This window comes from Sapajus apella, unplaced genomic scaffold (genome assembly GCF_009761245.1).
Source record: "Sapajus apella isolate SASKATOON/1434 unplaced genomic scaffold, GSC_monkey_1.0 scaffold1, whole genome shotgun sequence".
Classification (NCBI taxonomy): Eukaryota; Metazoa; Chordata; class Mammalia; order Primates; family Cebidae; genus Sapajus; species Sapajus apella.
Genome location: NW_022436941.1, coordinates 2123397 through 2143923, shown reverse-complemented (window position 1 = coordinate 2143923; position 20527 = coordinate 2123397). Strand labels below are relative to the sequence as shown.

Sequence of the window (20527 nt, the reverse complement as noted above, 5' to 3'; positions counted from 1 at the left end):
TCTAAAGCATATTGTAGTATTGTTTGCAATACTACAAAAACGTATTTGGTAAGCCAAATACGTTTACCAAAGCTCATTGAACTTTACACTTAAAGTGGGTACATTTTATTGCACTTAAATTACATACTAAAGCTTTAAGATGTGAGAAATAAAAGAAGATAAGAGAATGTTATAAATAGCATTATGTCAACAAACTTGAAGATGTAAATAAAATGGCTATGAAAATTGCCAAAATCAATCCTAGAAAAATAGAAAATTTTAATTTATCCTATCACTACTAATGAAAGTGAATCAGTGGTTTAAAATCTTCCTTAAAGATTACATAGGATCCAGTTTTATAGGTGAGTTCCACCAAGTAGTCAAGAAACAGACCATTTCAACTTTAAATGAAAACCTTATTCAGAAAATAGAAGAAAACTTTATTCAGAAAAAAAAAAAAAAAACCTTATTCAGAAAATAGAAAAAAAAAAAGATGGGGATAACACTCTCCAGCTTATTTTACAGCCTCATATAAACCTGATAGAGAAAATTAACAAGAAAAAAAGCACTTTGGGAGGCTGAAGAGGGCAGATCACCTGAGGTCAGGAGTTCAAGACCAGCCTGGCCAATATGATGAAACCTCATCTCTACTAAAAATACAAAAACTAGCTGGACATAGTGGTGCATTCCTGTAGTCCTAGGTACTCGGGAGGCTGAGGCAGAAGAATCACTTGAACCCAGGAGACAGAGGTTTCAGTGAGCCAAGATTGTGCTACTGCACTCCAGCGAGGGTAACAGAGCAAGACAAGACAAGACAGAAGGGAGGGAAGGAAGGGAGGGAGGGAGGGGGGGAGGGGGGGAGGGAGGGAGGGAGGGAAGGAAGGGGGGGAGAGAAAGAGAGAGGGATGGAGGGAAGGAAGGGGAGAGAGAGAAAGAAAGAGGAAGACAGGAAGGAAGGAAGGAAGGAAGGAAGGAAGGAAAATTATTTTCCAGTCTCATTTATGAAAATAGATGCAAATCCGTAAATAATATATTAGCAAACTAAATAAAACAGTGCACAAAAATACAACTCATAATTTGGGTTTTGGGCTTTTTCCCAAAATGCAAGTTTAATTCAAATTTACAAAATCTATTCATGTAATAGGTATGGTTTGGCTCTGTGTCCCCACCCAAATCTCACCTAGAATCATAATCCCCATAATCTCCATGTGTCAATGGCAGGACCAGGTGGAGGTAAATTGAATAATGGAAGCAGTTTCCCCATGCCTTTCTCATGATAATGAGTGAGCCACACCAGATCTGATGGTTTTATAAGTGTCTGGCATTTCCCCTGCTTGCATTCATTCTCTCTCCTGCTGCCCTGTGAAGAGATGCCTTCTGCCATGATTGTAAGTTTCCTGAGGCCTCCCCAGTCATGCAGAACTGTGAATCAATTAAACCTTTTTTCTTTATAAATTGCCCAGTCTTGGGTATTTCTTCATAGCAGCATGAGAATAGACTAATATATCGTTCGCCCCATCATCCAGTGAATAATAGAAAAAATATATGTGACCATTGCAACATATTAGAAAAAGGAGTCAATAGAATTCAACAACCATCCATGACAAAATTTCTTAGCTGCTAGGAGTAGGAAAGAAGCTGCTTAGCTGGATAAATTGTATCTATTTAAAAAAAAACCTGGAATCATCATCATATTTAGTGGAGAAATATTGCAAGCATTCCTATTAAAATCAGGTATGAGACCATGATGCCCTCTGTCACCACTTCTACTGAATAATACATTGAAAATCTTAGCCAGAATAGCAAGAAGAGGAAAAAAAAATATGTAAGCATTAAAAAAGAGAAAATAAATGTCTAGCATTACCAATTGCTAAGTTATCTACATAGCAAAAAAATTTTCAAATTCTTGAAATTAAGATAATTTAGTAATTTTTAGATACATTAATATATAAAAGTCTACTGCAAATCTAGTTATTTGGCCATAAGCAGTGATAAAATTTATATTTTAAAGAAGATACTACTATGATAGCAACTAAAGATATAAGGTAATAAGGAAAACATCCTATAAAAGATGTGCAAACCTTTAGGTAGAAAAGTAGAGAAACTAAAGCTTACTTAGTAAGAGCTAGCAGTGTGCCAGGCATTGTGCTAAGCAGTAGAAATACAAAGGCTGGTAAGACAGCATTTTCCTTTTTTCCAAGGCTACCCAGCTGGTATGAGACACTGGTGCCCAAGCAGATAGTTGACATACAGTGGGACAAATGTAATGGAGGTGTGTTTGGATACAGTAACAGGGCGAGTCACGTTTAGGAGAGTCAGTAAAAGGGCATACAAAGTTGGAAGTACTTATATTGACTCTTGAGAATGAGTAGGGATTTTCCAGGAGAGCAAGGAGGGAGTGGGAGTAAGCAATACTCACCAAGCAGAGGGAGAAGAATGGGGATAAGAAAAGGTATAAAACCCTCCAAGAACCCTATTCCCACAGCCATACCTACTCAACAAAAATGTGCCGAAAATGCCATCAGCTGCCCCACCTCTGAACTCTTGGACTGTCCCATCCTGCGGCCTCCCGTCATCTCTATTAAACTATTTCCGAGCCGGGCGCGGTGGCTCAAGCCTGTAATCCCAGCACTTTGGGAGGCTGAGGCGGGTGGATCACGAGGTCAAGAGATCGAGACCATCCTGGTCAACACGGTGAAACCCCGTCTCTACTAAAAATACAAAAAAAAAAAAAATTAGCTGGGCATGATGGCGCGTGCCTGTAATCCCAGCTACTCAGGAAGCTGAGGCAGGAGAATTGCCTGAACCCAGGAGGCGGAGGTTGCAGTGAGCCGAGATCGCGCCATTGCACTCCAGCCTGGGTAACAAGAGCGAAACTCCGTCCCACAAAAAAAAAAAAAAAAAAAAAAAAAAAAAACTATTTCCTGTCGAAGGTCCAATCCAAATTGCTTTCTCTATTCCTCTACCTCAAAATGCTGTGATCTATCTCTCCCCTCTTTTCTGAGAACACCTTGCACCTCTAATTTTAATGGAATGCCAGCTGCATTCTTCTGTTTACCAGACAGCATTTCAAGTATTTCTACTACTTTTGCAAAACAGCAAGTTAATAATTGAGTGGGCACTCAGCAAATGTGTTTTAAGTGGGCTATTATTTAAACAGTTCATGTTTAAGGGCTTCTATAGAGCTGTTCCTTGCAGCAGATTGTGATCTGAAGGAAATCTGCATTGTTGTTGGTTTTGTTTTATTGCATGACATCACAGTGAATGGCCTTTGTCTAACCCACAGAGAGACCAAAACACAATACCTGTAAAACTTGGCCTCTGGATAAACTCCATCCTGTGTACTTCAAAACAGCATGGATACCACCCCCCCACACCTCACTCCGCTCTCTAAAAAAGATTCCCTGTGTAGAAATAAAAGCAAGTTATTCTGCTGGTTAAAATGCTGGTTTGCACATCCGCATGTGGGCAACGAAGCAAGCTCATCTGGACATGCACAAAAATCAGTTATGATATTTACCGTGGTTACACTCTCTATATGTCATTAAAAATTAATAATTTTATACAATTCAGAATAGGTAACGATGTTTTCCTCCAGGTTCAGAGGAAGTATGATGTAGTAGGAAGAGCACTGGACTTGGAATTCCCAAAAAGATACTACTGTGGAACTTGGCAAAATCTCCTAAAGCTTTTCCTCATATTCAAGGAGGTGATAACGTCACTTATCCAATGTAGCTCATTTGGCTATCAGGACAATCAAATATGCCAGTGGCTATTTGAGTTTAAGAAGTGCAAAGCTCTGTTCCCCTGCCATGTGCTATCATTATTACTGAGGCTAACCAGCAGAAACCGACACAGAATCTCCCTTCTCATTGAATCCTTTGACGCTGTTATCTATTTAAGAATTAGCTCTGTGAGGCATGCCCAGAAAGTTCATTGACAACATCACTGGTTTTAGACAGCTAAGACTAAGCCACAAGTGAAATTTATCATCTCCCTTCAGCATCTTTCAACAACATCCAAAAGTCTATCTTTTAAAAGATAACCACGGCCTTAAATAAAAATAATTGTATTTGTATTGGTTACATTATCTGGTGGCACTGTTTTCAGTGTAACAAATCATCAAAATGCATCCTCTACATATTTCCAGGGTCCAATTAAGTTGAATGATAATCTAGTAGCTCTTGATTTCCTCACTACTTAATAGTTATCAAGAATCCCTCCCCAGCATTACTGTTCTTCTAGAATTTGTCTAGCAGGTTTTCTGGGTTTTACAAATAAAAAGAACCTCCCCCCCCCCCCCCCCACACACACATACACACAATCAACACACGCCTGACTTAGGTGGAGTCTTTCATTGCCTGTTAAATGTTTAGCTTTTGGAGACAGAATCATCCCCCATTACTCTATTATAGTCCTCCACCATTCATTTAGACAGCGAAATACTATGCCACCTTTTAAAATGACATTGCCGATGTACATTTACTAAGGTGAAGAGATTCATTATATGGTTAAATGTTAAATTTTTAAAACAGCATGTTATGAAGCAGCAATAGTAATGTTATTCTCTCGTAACAGGAAATGTGAGTTTGTAATGTCACGTTGCTAAAAGTCTGACTGATGTAAGCAAATCTGGGTAATGATAAGTGCATAGATTAATATTAGTGTCAGATTGACATGGCTTCAAATCCATTCTCTTCCTAGCTAGATGACCTCAGACAGATTGTTTAATCTTTCTCAGTCTCACTTTCTTCTTCTTTACAGAAAATAATAATGGAATTGGCTTTCTGAGGTTGCTAGGAGGATTAAATGGATAAAGTATGTTAGGCATTTAGCATAGTTCCTGGCCCACAGTAAGTGATCTGTAAACCATAGCCATTATTAATATGATCTATGAGATGATAGAAAATGTCAATAGCTATTACCTCTAGGTCTGGGTTTAAGAATGATTTTTCTTTGCTTCTTTGGGCTCCATTTCTACCTTTGTCAACCATTCTAATGTGTTAACGTGCTTTTTTTATGTATGTATATTGCAAAATAGTTACTGTTTTATACAGTGTTTTGTAATTGTGTGAAACCATCATATATCTCATTGATCTTACTTTTGTCATTAAGTACTGCTTTGAAGATCCACAATTCACAATATGTTGCTGTGTGTACCTCTAATTAATTCTTTATAAATGTTGCTTAGTACTCCAGAGTGTGTGTCCTCAACATTTTATCTATCTGCTCTGTCAGTTATTGGACTCATAGATTGCTTCCAAGTCTCTAATGCTACAAGTTACATGTAATTAATACCGTCATGCACATCCCCTGAAGGATCCATACAACATTTTCTTTGGAATACATACCCAGGGGTATAATTGCTGGGTTATGGAGTATGCATTTTCTTAGTTGACTAAGTAGTGACAGATACTTTCCACAAAGGCTGCGGTAAGAACGCAGTAACTCCATCAGCAATGGTAAAATTCCTGTATGTGGGAACATCTCCACCAACACTTGGCCTTATCCATCTTTCTGACTTTTGCCAGTCTAATAAGTAAAACTTGAGAAAACTTGCTTTAATTTACGTTTCTCAGATAACTCAGGATTTGGACATCATTTCTTTCATTTATTTAGTAGTAATTTGAGCTTCCTCTCCTGTAAATTGCCTGCTTGTATCCTTTGCCTATCTTTCTGCTGGGGTTGCTGCCTTTCTCCTGTTGATTTGCTGCAGTGACTTGTGTTATTCATTTAGCCCTTGTGGGTTTTAGACATTTTAATACTTTTCCCATATTAACATCTGTGTCATAGATTTGCTCATGGTGTCTCCCTCAAACAGAAAGCCATAATGTTGGGGCTCAAAGTCATTAGCACTTTTCTTTGTGAGTATACCTTTTGAAATTTTGTTTAAAAAGGTTTTCCCTGCCCCGAGCTGAGTCACCAAGATATTCTCCAAGTCAAACTCCATTAACTGTATAGTTGTACCTTTTCCTTTTAGGTCTCTAATTCAAGTGGGAGCCACGTTCATGTGTTTTGTCAAATAAGGATCTAGTTTACTATCTGTATAATGAACCCATTTTCCCAGTGTATACTGCTAGATACTGACTTATGATATTCTCTTTATCATACTTGTTTCTTTTTTTCTTTTTTTGTTTTAAAGATTTTCTTTATTTTATTTTTCTTTTTCTGAGATGGAGTCTGGCTCTATACCCCAGGCTGGAGTGCAGTGGTGCGATCTCAGCTCACTGCAACCTCTGCCTCCCGGGTTCAAGCAATTCTCCTGCCTCAGCCTCCTGAGTAGCTAGGATTACAGGCACGCACAACCACACCCAGCTGTTTTTTGTATTTTTAGTAGAGGCAGGGTTTCACCATGTTGGCCAGACTGGTCTTGAACTCCTGACCTTGTGATCGGCCTGCCTCGGCCTCCCAAAGTGCTGGGATTACAGACATGAGCCACCGTGCCCAGCCTAGCATACTTGAGTTTCTACCTACATATAGGTGTTTGTGTCTAAGCTCTGTGTCCTATTTTATTGCTTTGCTTATCTAGGGTTTTTAGTTTTTGGTGTGTTTTGTTTTGCACCAATGTGCACTGTTTTCGTTACTGTGACTTTGTCATATGTTTTCATATCTAGTAGGACAAGCCCATTCTCTACTTATGTTTTTTTGTGCTTAACTTAGCTATTTGTAAACTTTTATTCCTCCACATAAATTTTAGTAAGTTTTATCATGTTGCTCAAAAATATATAAGTAAAATTTTTGATGGGACCGTATCAAATTTACAGATTAAATGGAGAATTTATGTTTTTCTAGTATAATATTGCCTCATCCAAAAGCTCAGGAATTTTCTTCACTTGTTCAGATCATCTTTTATGTCCTTTATTAATATTTTTAAGTTTTCTATTCTCTCTGTAGATAGCTTTTATATTATTTTATTAATATAATTAATTCCTATATAGTTAATTGGTTTCTTAGTTGTGTGAATGATATATTATTATTTATTATGTTTTCTGATTTGCTATTGCTAGTGCTAAAAAAAAAAAAGATTGATATATCCAACGATTTTACTCAGTTCTCTTATTGGTTCTAACCCTTTGTTTTTGGGATCTGTTGAATTTTTCTGGATACATGATTATACATGTAAATGAAGGAAGTTTTCTCTCTTAACTTCTGCATTAGTCAGCTCTCACTAGGTTATTCTGTGATAACAAATAGCTCCCAAACTCTGTGACTTACAACCACAAAAATGTTTCCCACTTACGTAACATGTTGAATATATATTGGCTACAGCTCGTACTGTATAATTTCTTATTCTGAGAATCAAACAGAAGCAGCAGCCCTGATCAGGGATATAGTATTCTCATAGCAAAGGAAAAATGCAAAGAAACCAGCAGATCTACACAGTGACTTTTAAAGCTTCTGCTCACAACTAGCACACTGTCAAATTCATTTATATTCATTGGCCAAAACAAATCCCATGGTTAAATAAAATGGCAATAGGGTAAAAAATATTCTCTTCCCAGAGGAAGGCTCTACAAATCACATGACAATGGGCAGGCAAGTGCAAAACTGTTGAAGGGAAGGTGATAATGGATAATTGGAAATAAGAATTTAATCTACTACTCTTTCTAACCCTCATTCTTATTTCTTTGTCTTTCCCTTAGCTTTAGCCAAGTCCTCTAGTGATAATAGTAAGCATCCTTGTCTTAACTTTATCCTAGAGAAAATGAGTCTAAACTTTTCCCATTAAGTATAATAGTTACTATAAATTGTTGGCAGAAATTATTTTTATCGAGTTAAGGAAATTCCCTACTATTTCTAATTCTCTAACAGTTTTGATCAAAAATTTGTGTTGAACCTTATCACATTTATATTTTGGGGGTTGATTGAAGTAATCATATACTTTTATTCTCCATTAATCTGTAATACACTAACATACATAAATGAATTTTCTCTATTGAATCATCCTTGCATGTCTAAAATAAACCCTATTAGGAGTTTGAGACTAGCCTGGCCAACATGGCAAAACCCCATGTCTACTAAAAATACAAAAATTAGCCATGCATGGTGGTGCATGCCTGTAACCCCAGCTACTCAGGAGACTCAGGCAGAAGAATCATTTGAACCCAGGAGACAGAGGCTGCCGTGAGCTGAAATCACATGCCACTGTACACCAGCCTTGGCAACAGAGTAAGACTCCATCTCAAAAAAATAAAATAAAAAATAAATCCTACATGATCTTAAGGTATTCCTCTGAATCTACAATTAATTTAGCTAATATTTAATGTAAATTTTAAAATGTATATCAGTATTCCTTTAAATCTACAATTAATTTAGCTAATATTTTATGTATAATTTTTAATGTATATCAATAACTGAAAGTGGGCTATTATATTCTTCATTGTAGTTTTCTCATCTCATTTTGGAATGAAGCTATGTTTATTACACATAAAATTATGTGTATAGATTTTGTCCTTTTTCTGTTTAACAAAACAATGTATAAGATAAGAATAATATATATTCCTTAAAAATTTAGTAGAACTTCTAATAAAATCCATCTGGGCCTAGAGTTCATTGACTTAAGAGGATCTTTATTATTTCAAATTATTTAATATTCATTGATACATTCAAATTATGTATTTCTGCCAAGTGTGGTGGCTCACAACTGTAATCCCAGCACTTTGGGAGGCTGAGGCAGGTGGATCACCTGAGGTCAGGAGTTTGTGACCAGCCTGGCCAACATGGTGAGACCCCATCTTTATCTATCTATCTATCTGTCTATCTATCTATCTATCTATCTATCTATCTATCTATCATCTATCTATTTAGAGACGAAGTTTTGCTTTTGTTGCCCAAGCTGCAATGGTGTGAACTTGGCTCACCATAACCTCCTCCTCCTGGGTTCAAGTTATTGAATCTCAGCCTCCTGTGTAGTTGAGATTACAGGCATGCACCACCATCCCCAGCTAATTTTGTATTTTTAGTAGAGACAGGGTTTCTCCATGTTGGCCAGGATGGTCTCATCTCTTGACCTCATGATCTGCCCACTTTGGCTTCCCAAAGTGCTGGGATTACAGGCATGAGCCACAGCGCCTAGCCCCCATCTCTACTAAAATACAAAAATTAGCCAGGCTTGAGGCTTGGGTCTGTAATCCCAGCTACTCGGGAAGCTGAGGCACGAGACTTGCTTGAACCTGAGAGGCAGAGGCTGCAGCGAGCCGAGATCATTGCCACTGCACTCCAGCCTGGGCGACAGAGTGAGAGTTCATCTTCTTTCCAGGAATTTATCCACTTTAGGTAGATCTTTAAACTTACTATTCTACAGCTGCTTAAAGCCTTTGAAGTCGAGCCTTTCAAGGGAGTAATCATATCACGTACATGGCCCTGAAGCTCCCTGTACACTTTCAATATTTTACAAATAATAATAATTAACAGGCACTATTGATGAATAGAAATCTACCGAAATGTTAGAAATTATTTCAAAGAATGGGATTAAGGATAATTTTTGTGTTCTAATGTGTTGTAAGTTTTGTGGGGTTTTTTGGTATAGTCTGAAGGTTTTACACAGACAAAATGTTGCTTTTCTATCATCAAGAATAGCTTAAACTATTTCTCTTTTGTACTGAAATCAATCTATTAAACTTCCCTAAATTCAGAATTACTGTCACATTCCCATGCCCCATTGAAACATGGTATTTGATAAATCCACAGGCAGACCTGCTTTCTTAGGCACCGAATTCATCTGTAAACAAGTAGAACCCTTCAAGGGAGAAATCGTAACCTGTACATGGCCCTGAAGCTCCCTGTGTACTTCCTATATTTTGTAAATAATAATAATTAACGGATACTGTCTGACCCTTTGGGATTTATACCAATTTATTTTATATAAAAGGATATTTTAACATAGCCAGATATGGGTACAATTTTTTTTTAATTTGCAATTGAACTGTTGGAACATGAGTTGTTTGTTCTGCCTATCTTTTTCCTGCCTTCACCCTCCACTCAAGCATGGGTTTTATTAAGCACTGCATATTTCACCTAAGGCCTCGAAAATGTACTTTTGGAGAAAAAGGCTTTTCTTGGTACTCTGTGGTGAGTAGGGCCTTATTTCTGTTTGTTTGTGTGTGTGTGTTATGTGTGGACCCTGAGGATTCAATGAAGATGTTTTCTCTGAAAAGCTGTCGGACAACACAAACGAAAGCCAGTAATGGAATAGGCATGGCCAAACAAGTTCAACTAGTTCATATACACTTGAAAGCAAGTGAAAGAGAGTACATATAGGGAGAGAGTTTTACCATGTGCCTCTTTCTCCTAACCATCTTCAGTTCTCCAGGGAAATGCCTAGTGTGTAGATCAGGTTGTCGTGAGATTCAAATCAGTTAACACATTAGTTAAAAGCACTTAGCACAGTCCCTGGCATACAATAGATAATAAACGGAAGCCATTATTATTTGTACACATATGGACATGCCTTTTGTAGATACTGCTCTGCACTTTGTTTTCCTGGTAGCACTGACATTCCTCTGAGTGAAAGGACTGAGCTCTAACTCCCTCTGTAACAGTTAGATAATATTTTACAATACCTCAGTTACATCCCCATTTAGTCAACCATTCCCCCATTCATGAGCATTCTGGTTGATTCCAGGCTTTCACTTTACAAATGGTGCGGCAATGTCCTTGTCCCTCTCAGAACTTCAAGGCAGCCAATTCTGCCCTTCCCCATTTGCTCAGAAACTGCCACTCTCCCAAGACCATTCCTCAGATAGGGGTGTCCCCTGTAGGCCACCTCCAAGTTCCTGCCCTCTTCCTTAGCCCTTCCCCATCCACTACATTCCTGCCCTCTTCCTCAGCCCTTCCCCCAGCAGGCTGGCCAAGCCAGAGCAGAAGCCACTCCAAGCCCCTGGGAAGATTGGCTGGGAGCTGAGATTTGGAAACCAAAGCCCATGATACACAGTCATCCTGAAGGCATGCTGCAATCATGACTCCTGGTGTAGGAATGAGGTCAAGCCTGGTGGAAACAAGCCAGGACACCATTTTGATTGTGATGAGAAGACAAGAAACTCCCAGGCAGCTTGTCCATGTACCCCAGCTGTTTTAATCCACCACTTCGAGATCAACTCTGGCAGGGGCACCAGGGAGTCACAGATTTGTCCTGTTTTAGGGATTTGCCTCTCTAATGATACCTTGTATTGGCAGAGTGATTTCTTCCTCTTCTTCTTTTTTTTTTTTTTTTTTTTTTTTTTTAGGATTCTTTGTTTCTGTCTATTGTTCTTTTTTTTTTTAATTGCATTTTAGGTTATGGGGTGCATGTGAAGAACATGCAAGATTGTTGCATAGCTACTCACATAGCAGTGTGATCTGCTGCCTTCCTCCCCTTCACCTATGTCTGGCGTTTCTCCCCATGCTATCTCTCCTCAACTCCCCACCCCCTGCTGTCCCTCCCCTATTTCCTCCCAACAGACCCCGGTGTGTGATGTTCTCCTCCCTGTGTGTTTGATTTTCTGTTCTTGTGTCAGTTTGCTGAGAATGACGGTTTCCAGGTTCATCCATGTCCCTGCAAAGGACATGAACTCATCGTTTTTTATGGCTGCATAGTATTCCATGGTGTATTTGTGCCACATTTTCCCTGTCCAGTCTACCATCAATAGGCATTTGGGTTGGTTCCAGGTCTTTGCTATTGTAAACAGTGCTGCAATGAACATTCGTGTGCATGTGTCCTTATAGTAGAACAATGTCTCAGAAGATTTTCCTGGCTCTGTTATATCATTATGGGTTTTTCTGTTAAGTGACACCACGGCTCCTAGCAACCGAGCTATGATTTGGCTGTGCTGGTTAAGTTAACTGAAATAGTAGACCCAGATACCTTTTAGCTGGGTGTTTTACATCATAAAGGCGGATTAAAATGCTCCCCTGAAGTTCACGTGAGTTTATCCAGTCCCTATTGGATAGGGGAACCAGCTGTTACATGTACCTGATGCTGTTCAAATGTTATCTGACAATCTTCCCTGAAGCCCAGGAATTGGTATCCCTATCTTGTTCATTTGTTTTTTATTTATTTCTATTTTTTAGAGATGGGGTCTCACTCTGTCACTGAAGCCGGGTGCTGTAGCATAATCATAGCTCACTGCAACCGCAAACTCCTGGGCTCAAGCAATCCTCCTGCCTTGGCCTCCCAGGTAGCTGGGAGCACGCTATGCAAACTTTTTAATTTTTTATAGAGACAGGGTCTCATTATGTTGCCCAGGCCGTTCTCAATATTTTGGCCTCAACCAATCCTCCCACCTTGACCTCCCAAAGTGCTAGGATTATAGGCATAAGCTACCACACCTGGCTCATTATCCCCATTTTGTAGATAAAACCATTGAGGCTCAAGGAGATAAAGTCTGAAGTCACTTACCTGGTGAGGAATGAAGCTGAGATTCAAACCCAAGTTTGTGAATGCAAAACCTGTGTCTTTTTCCCATCTTGCCACCATTCCACAACTAAACCACCAAAGCCTAACTTTGTTGACGAACTCTTTCTGAAACTTTTTTATATACTTTAAGTTCTGGGGTACATGTGCAGATCATGCAGATTTGTTACACAGGTATGCGTGTGCCACGGTAGTTTGCTGCATCCATCCGCCCATCATCCACATTAGGTATTTCTCCTGTTATCCCTCCCCAGTCCCCCCACCTCTTGTTATCCCTCCCCAGCCCCCTCACCCCCTGACAGGCCCCAGTGTGTGATGTTCCCCTCCCTGTGTCCATGTGTTCTCATTGTTCAACACCCACTTATGAGTGAGAACATGCAGTGTTTGGTTTTCTGTTCTTGTGTCAGTTTGCTGAGAATGATGGTTTCCAGCTTCATCCATGTCCCTACAAAGGACATGAACTTATCCTTTTTTATGGCTGCATAGTATTCCATGGTGTATATGTGACACATTTTCTTTATCCAATCTGTCATTGATGGGCATTTGGGTTGGTTCTGTCTGAAACTTTTAAGGAAAAAGTCACTTTCCCATAGTTAACTAGGATATGTCTGTGTATGGATCCTATTTCACAGTTCTTCCAAACTAGAAGTCAAATTATTTCTTGTGCACCTGTCCCAGCTGTTGGGTATAAACATGATAATGTTGATGATGATGGTGATGGTAATATCAGCTTTAATTTACTGAGCACTCACTCCAAGCTTTAATTTGCTTAGCACTTTACATTCTCACACTTACTCTTGATTCTTACAAGAATCCTGCCCAGTGCCCAAATGTGCACAACTGGGACACAGCACACCTGAGACTTGGCCTCAGGCTTCTGCCTTCAAAGCCTGTGCTCCTAACCATGTCACAGCACTGCCACAGCAGTGGATTCTTGAACACGTAGCTTCACCAACCATAGACTACTGTGAGAGAAAGGAGACACTGGAAATCCTCCAAGCCTTTCCTGCACTGACAGCCATTCGTAGATGTAAGCATTTTGTTCTGCAGGGCTCAGACGCATTTAGACACTTTAAGTTAATTATTACCTGTCACCATTTATCTGGGCTGTTCCTCATCAACAAGCACATGTAGACGTCGGGACCCAGTTGCCCTCTGCTTTACGTCACATTTTTTATTAGGCAGGCATAATATTAATAGAGGAGCTCTCATGCCAGGAGAAGAACATTTTTGCAGTGTTGAAGATAATATAGGTGCTCAACCTAAATTAACTGGATAATTGCCTCAGTTTTTTCGGTAATTTATCATCATGGGCTCCCAAGCAGTTCAGACAGACATCAGTTACGGCTAAGATGACACTGTCCTCCAAGAAATCAAGAAAGAGGATAACAGAATTCCGCATAAGGCCCACAAACTCCCCAAACCTGAATCTTTTTTCTTCACCCATCTTCATCAAGAATTGCCTCCAGTCATCTCTGACTGGAGCAGAGACGTTGCCTGGTTATCCGACTCCTCATGTCACTCTCAAAGGTCATGATTGCAGTGATGTGTGTTGCTGTGTGCTGGTCCCTGTGAGAGCTAACTTGGTGGTGGCAGCACACACCAACAGCATGGTACTTCAGCTTGAATTCATAGTAGGCATTATGTGAGCGGAATTGTAGGCTCTTACTAGTAAAGCTACTCATAATCTCTACTCTTTTCTTGCTACAATAAGTGTGAAAACCTGCTATGGAGCCCAGGAAGCATCACTTTTAGTTGGCATATATTAGACAGGGTCCTCCAGAGAAACAGAAGCAATAAAATATAAATATGTATAAAATTATTATAAGAAAATGACTTATTGAATTATGAAGCCTGAGAAGTCCCACAATCTGCGATCTCAAACTGGAGGCTCAGAAACACCAGTGATGTCCTTCCAATCCAAGTCCATAGGCCTGAGAAGCAGGACCACTGATAGTAAAAGGATAATGTAAGTCCCTGTCTGAGGGCAGAATACCAGTGTCCCAGCACAAACAGTCAGGCAAAACAAGGGAATTCTCCCTTCTTCCACCTTTTTGTTCTATTCAGGTCCTCAGCAGATTGGGTGAGGCCCACCTGTATTGGAAAGGACAATCTGCTTTACTCAGTCTACTGATCCAAATGCTAATCTCATCCAGACACACCCTCCCAGAGACACCTAGAAGTGTTTAACCAAATATCTGGGCATCCCATGGTCCAGTCAAGTTGACACATAAAATTCATTTGAGAACTTCACCTTCACTAAGATGAGGTAGCACTTTCTCATTCTGCCTTTTACCAACCCATATTCCATAGGTGCTCTCTACTACAGGGGTAGGTAAGGAGGGAAGAGAGGAAAAAGTCAAACACATGTAGAAACCCATTGCATATGCTTCCCTAATTTTGGAGAGCACCAGTGGGGACTGGCATTTTAAAGGCTCTGAAGGGTCCTGCAGTGCAGGCACACATTAACCTCGTTTTCCCCAGTGTTTGCTTATTTGAGCCCCCAACTCTTTTTGAGGAGGAGGGCACCTTTATGGCCATAAAGCCACATTCTCCCATGGCCACATCCCCTCAGTTCTGGGGCCTAAATTTAAAAATATGGGATGCTAAGCCCAGTAGAATCCTACGTGATTTCACTGACCTCATGGCATCCTCCCTCCCCTGCCCTTGAGAGTCCTAGAATTAACCTGACCCAGAAAATTTTCCCGAAGAATTTACACAGCTCCAAAATGATAACAACCGCCTGAGATCTCTTCCTCCAATTCCAACCTAATCCTATCACACAAAATGATTTCTTATATCATGAAATGGGAGAGAATAAAGAGATGAGCTTATCAAGAGAGACAACAGAGGTCATCTGCTAGGTCCTGTTAGGTATCATTTTATATTTTAATATTGCAAATGGACCTTTGGCAGGCTCCTTTGAACCTTTACTAAGTCTCAAAGATTCTGAGTTTATATGTAGATGGCAGAAAGAACACATTCTTTACCTCTCCCACCTATACTCTTATTTACAAAGGCCTGAAACAAAGTCCTAAAGTCTAAAGATAAATATTTAAAAACATATTATACTACAGCTGAAATAAAGGAAACTGCTGTAGGGCCATTTAGAGCCATTCCATCCTTGACAAGCTCCCTGGCAGAAAGTGAGGATGGAAGCAAAGTTTGAGCTTTCTGATCCCTCTGAGTTCAATGCTAATTTTATTTTACCCTCTGACCTCTATATGATTAATGACATTAGAAATCAACAAATACCCATTGATATCTGACAGAGCACAAGTGTTCCACAGAACCTAGTCTATTTTACCCTATCCAGACATTCTTTAAAGGCGGAAGTCTAAGAATTCTTTAGATATTTTAAATTTAGTTTAGTTCTGTAAGTAATTCACATAACTCAATTCTACTTCTAAAAATTAGAATATTGTGGATATAGCCAAGGTCCCCTTTGACCAATATCCTCATCCTAGTCAGTTCCCTATATTCCCAGAGGTAATGAGGTTTCCCCACACACATACACACAATTTTACATTCATACAACATTATACATATTTATAATTCACATAAAACATACACTATGGCACAACTTGTACCATCTCATATATAAGTTACCATCTGTGTGTGTGTGTGTGTGTGTGTGTGTGTGTATGTGTGTGTGTGTGATACAATTTCTAATTTCCTTAAAACAGTATAATCCTCTTTGTTTATTCAAAGAATATTACCTTGTTGGTCAGAGAATGAATTAGCTAATACAGGGAAATTCAAATCGAGGACCATAATAATGAAGAATGAGAGAACCCACAGTTTGTAACTAAATGTTTCTACACAATTAGATTCTTCCATTAGACCTTATTTTTGCTACATAATAGAACAAACTTTTACTGAGGACTTGCGGTATTCTTCAAAAGTATATTGTAGTTTCCTATTCTGTGGCCATATGCATATTTCAAAGAGTGATTTAATGCAAATAGAAGTAAAAGTCAGTAATCTGTACACGAAACCCCCCTTGACATGCAATTTACCTGTATCAGAAACCTGCACATGTGCCTCTGAACCTAAAATAGATGTTTTAAAAAGAAGAAGCAAAAGTAATTAATAACCAGGAGATACATATGATGAATTTTTTTTTTTTTTACTTTTATTTTAAGTTCAGGTGTACATGTGCAAGATGTACAGGCTTGTTACGTAGGTAAACCTGTGGCATGGGAGTTTGTTGTACAGATTACTTCATCACCCAAGCATTAAGCCTCATCCCATTAGTTATTTTTCCTGATCCTCTCCCTCCTCCCATCTTCCACCCTCCAATAGGCCTCGGCATGTGTTGTTCCCCTCTATGTGTCCATGTGTTTTCAACGTATGATGAGATTTTTAAAATTGTACTTTAAGTTCTGGGGTACATGTGCACGTCTTGCAGGACTATTGCACGAGTACACACATCCCATGGTGGTTTGCTGTCTTCATCCCTCCGTCACCTACATCAGGCGTTTCTCCCAATGTTATGCCTCCCCATGATGAGATTTTTAAATTGGTCTTAGAAATAACACACACAGGAAAAAAATAAAATAAGATAAAGCAAAATAAGGCAAACCCTTAGAACATTTAAAAGAAAAAAACAAGAGCTTACCAAAGAAGTGATCATTTTTAATCACATATTAATAAACTAAATTCTACCATGGTGATACAATTTCTAATTTCCTTAAAACAGTATAATCCTCTTGGTTTATTCAAAGAATATTACCTTGTTGGTCAGAGAATGAATTAGATAATATGGGGTAAACCAGCTCTTTAAAAAATGATTATTTGTGTTTGGGTAGAATGTTTGACCCAAAACCTTCACCTTTTCTCGACTTGCTGACCACTCTTTGCCCAAAAGGGACTGTAATCAAGGACCATAACAATGAAGAATGAGAAAAGCCACAGTTTGTAACTAGAATTCAGGCTGTTTTTGTTTGTTTGTTTGTTTGTTTGTTTTTAGACAGGGTCTCCCTCTGTCAGCCAGGCTGGAGTGCAGTGGCATGATCTCGGCTCACTGCAACCTCCACCTCTGAGGTTCAAGCAATTTTCCTGCCTCAGCCTCCTGAGTAGCTGGGATTATAGGCGCATGCCACCACAACTGGCTAATTTTTGTATTTTTAGTAGAGATGGATTTCACCATATTGGTCAGGCTGGTCTCAAACTCCCAACCTCAGGTGATTTGTCCCCCTCAGACTCCCAAAGTTCTGGGATTACAGGTGTGAGCCACTGCACCCGACCACCCAGGCTTTTTCAAAAGTCTGAACTGAAAGCTCTTAGAAACCTTTCGTGCAGCAAATCTGGTTAGCCCGCTACCTGGGAAGTTTCTTCCTGAGACAGTGAGTTTTTGCACATCTAAATTTGTCTTGTTCCCTTCCTTGGACAAGCACCATTTCCATTTTTGTTTTCAAAATCAAAACCATCCTTGCTATTTTGTAAAATGTTGGTGCCAATTTAACAGTTCTATTGGCCTTAGAGAAAGTACTGGAATCTCAGAAAGGAACCCAGAACTGGAGTATTATACAGGGTTGCCTGGGTAAATGTGCATTTTTTATAATATCCTTGAGAAAATGAACACCTGCCAGCATGAACTTGCAACTTGCCTGTGCCTGATATAACTTATAGCCTACATTGATGATTTCTAGTCACTAAAAAATGTTCAAAGTGCTTTGGCTAGAAAAGGCACAGGAGATGAGGCAAGGCCTGTTTGAAGCTATTTCTTTGGAATAATAATACAGTGCATGATAAATAATGCTCTCCAGAGGCTGCTAGTATTAAAATGAGAGATACTAAATCCTCTTCCCTTTCCTGCTTAAATATTATCCAAGGCCCTTCATTGTACCCACTAAAATACCTGAGCTGAGATTATTTGCAACTACTCACCTCTTTCCTTTTGACGTGGCAACTATTCTGTCACTTTTATTATGAATTTCATGTTAGCTAAAATTTTTCATGGCCCTCTCCTCAAAAATTAACTGAAAAAAAGTAAATATAGCAAAGACTATAAAGCAGAATTGTTTACTCAATCAATAGTCATCACCTATTGAGCCAAAAAACAGCTGGGACATTCACGTGAAAACAGAACAAGGATCAATCGTGAGACCATGTCTTCATCCTACCAAAATTGTGAGGATGCCAGAGAATATTGCTTTAGTGTTTCTCCCCATCTTCAGTGGAAAGGCAATTAAAGAAGAGTATAAAAATTGGTGGGAAAAAAATAGCAAATGCCCACTACACAGCAATTAGAAACTTGTGCTCCAACTTGCATTCACTACATTAGGTTAGATCAGGTCCTCATCCTCTCTTGTTAGTTGGACAGCAAACAGATGGTGCCTGGTGGGGGTTACCAACCAACTGGTGGATTCCTAACCCTCGCCTTCCTACAAGAAGAAAGATTAAGTGAAACTAAATAGATGCTTTCTATTTAGAAAGTCTATTCCCAGACTGTTTTCTGCCTGCAAACTTAATGTCCTTAATCTATGCCAATGCTCGTAACTTAACTACTCTGGCTATTTGCTAACTTTTCCTTCTAGTTTTTACGGCTGCTATATTTTTGCAGTCATAATTATTAGGAAAAAGTTTGCTCAAGGAACAATCAGAAAAATAACCCAAATCCAATCAGTCAAATAACCACAATCATTTGTATCATCGTTACTAACATCATCATCAATCATCACCACCATTATCATTATCCTTAAAAGGGAGTGGCAAAGGTCAACTTGGTTTTAAAATGGATGAATTCTAGCAAGCTTAAAATGATTGAGTTCTCTCTGTGTTAAGATCAAACTGAAAAATCCACCTTCTCTACATTTCTGTTACCAAATTCCATATCCTAGCTCAAGAAAATAAGCTTTCAGGAGCTTTTTCATAACAACTTAAATGGCAACTTGGAAATCAAATGGTTCTGACACAATAGTGATCTTGATGAGTTAACTTCCAATGAATACACCATATGGATGAAATTCTTCCTGAAGTGCATGTGGGTGTGTTTAAGGATAGAGCATGTGGGGCAAAACACATTTCAAGTTTTTCAAAAACCCATACATTTGCAAAATAATTTGATGCATTTTTATTTTTTACTGATTCCAAATCTGGCCTTTTTCAAAAATAACGAATTACTGATCTCTCCTAGGGAACTTCCCCCTTTGTTTCTATATGGGCATGATCCTTCCTAATCTGAGAGAGAGACAAGTCCAACTCCTGAAATCTAGGGCTTATGCAGACACTGCAATCTGCAAGCAAAGCAGCAGGCGGGGACACTTTCAAATTCAGTTACAGAGGAATGGCTAATGTTGAGCTACCCTGTACAACACTAGCAAGCCCATTGTGGTTCTAGGATATTTTGTAGCCACATAATTCTATTGATTTATGTGGAATTTAGGGTCAAACCTTTCTTCCTGAACCACTATCCTCAAGTTTCCTCAATTCCAAAATGTAACCCACCACTGAATTTTCAATTTAAATAAAAGCATGAGTGTGCGCGCACGCGCACGCGCGTGTGTGTGTGTGTGTGTAGTTTTTCTCACTAGCTTTCTTCTTGTTGGTTTTGATTCACTGTTTAGCATATTAAGATTATTTTGAATCCTAATTCAATCATATATTCTGGGAGTTACATCATACTGGGGGACTTGGGACTAATGTCTGTGTATCTAGAGTTTAATCTGTTATCAGTGGCATTCTAGATTAGGCTCAGAATACTTCTCAAATAATGCTACTGCTAAATATAGCTTCTGCTATAATTCTGTCTGAGTTGGCATTTGGGATTAAATCTATTCACCATGCCTGCTTTAGATGTTCTCTTTTCTATTCATTAGAATTATCCACAAGCAGACAGTCAGAATTACATCTCTGGTACCTAAATTTCTCTTGAGTTAGATCTGTTTTAGAATTTCTGCCCATAACAAACCTGCCTATGTCATTTGAAAGCTATCTTCCCCAAGCCTGGGACACACATGTAAGGGCCCAGAATCTCCTAGCTTTAATGGAGTGTCACTTTCTGCAAGATTCCCACACTTTCCTCATCACCCATCAGTGGGCTGTTGTTCATAGGGGAAATAGTAGTAATCTCTTGTGGTTTCTTCCATATTCTGGCCAATAAAACCAGTGTAAATCAAGAATTTATCAAGCTACTTAGAGAAAGGAAGACGC

The 20527-nt window shown here is 39.1% G+C and overlaps 1 protein-coding gene and 1 pseudogene across 1 annotated transcript in view; both read left to right on the top strand.

Moving 5' to 3' along the window:
- NR3C1 (nuclear receptor subfamily 3 group C member 1) overlaps positions 1-20527 on the top strand; it is a 479527-nt gene that overhangs the window by 217097 nt on the left and 241903 nt on the right. The window lies entirely within an intron of this gene.
- Positions 4205-4271, top strand: LOC116554352 (annotated as a pseudogene).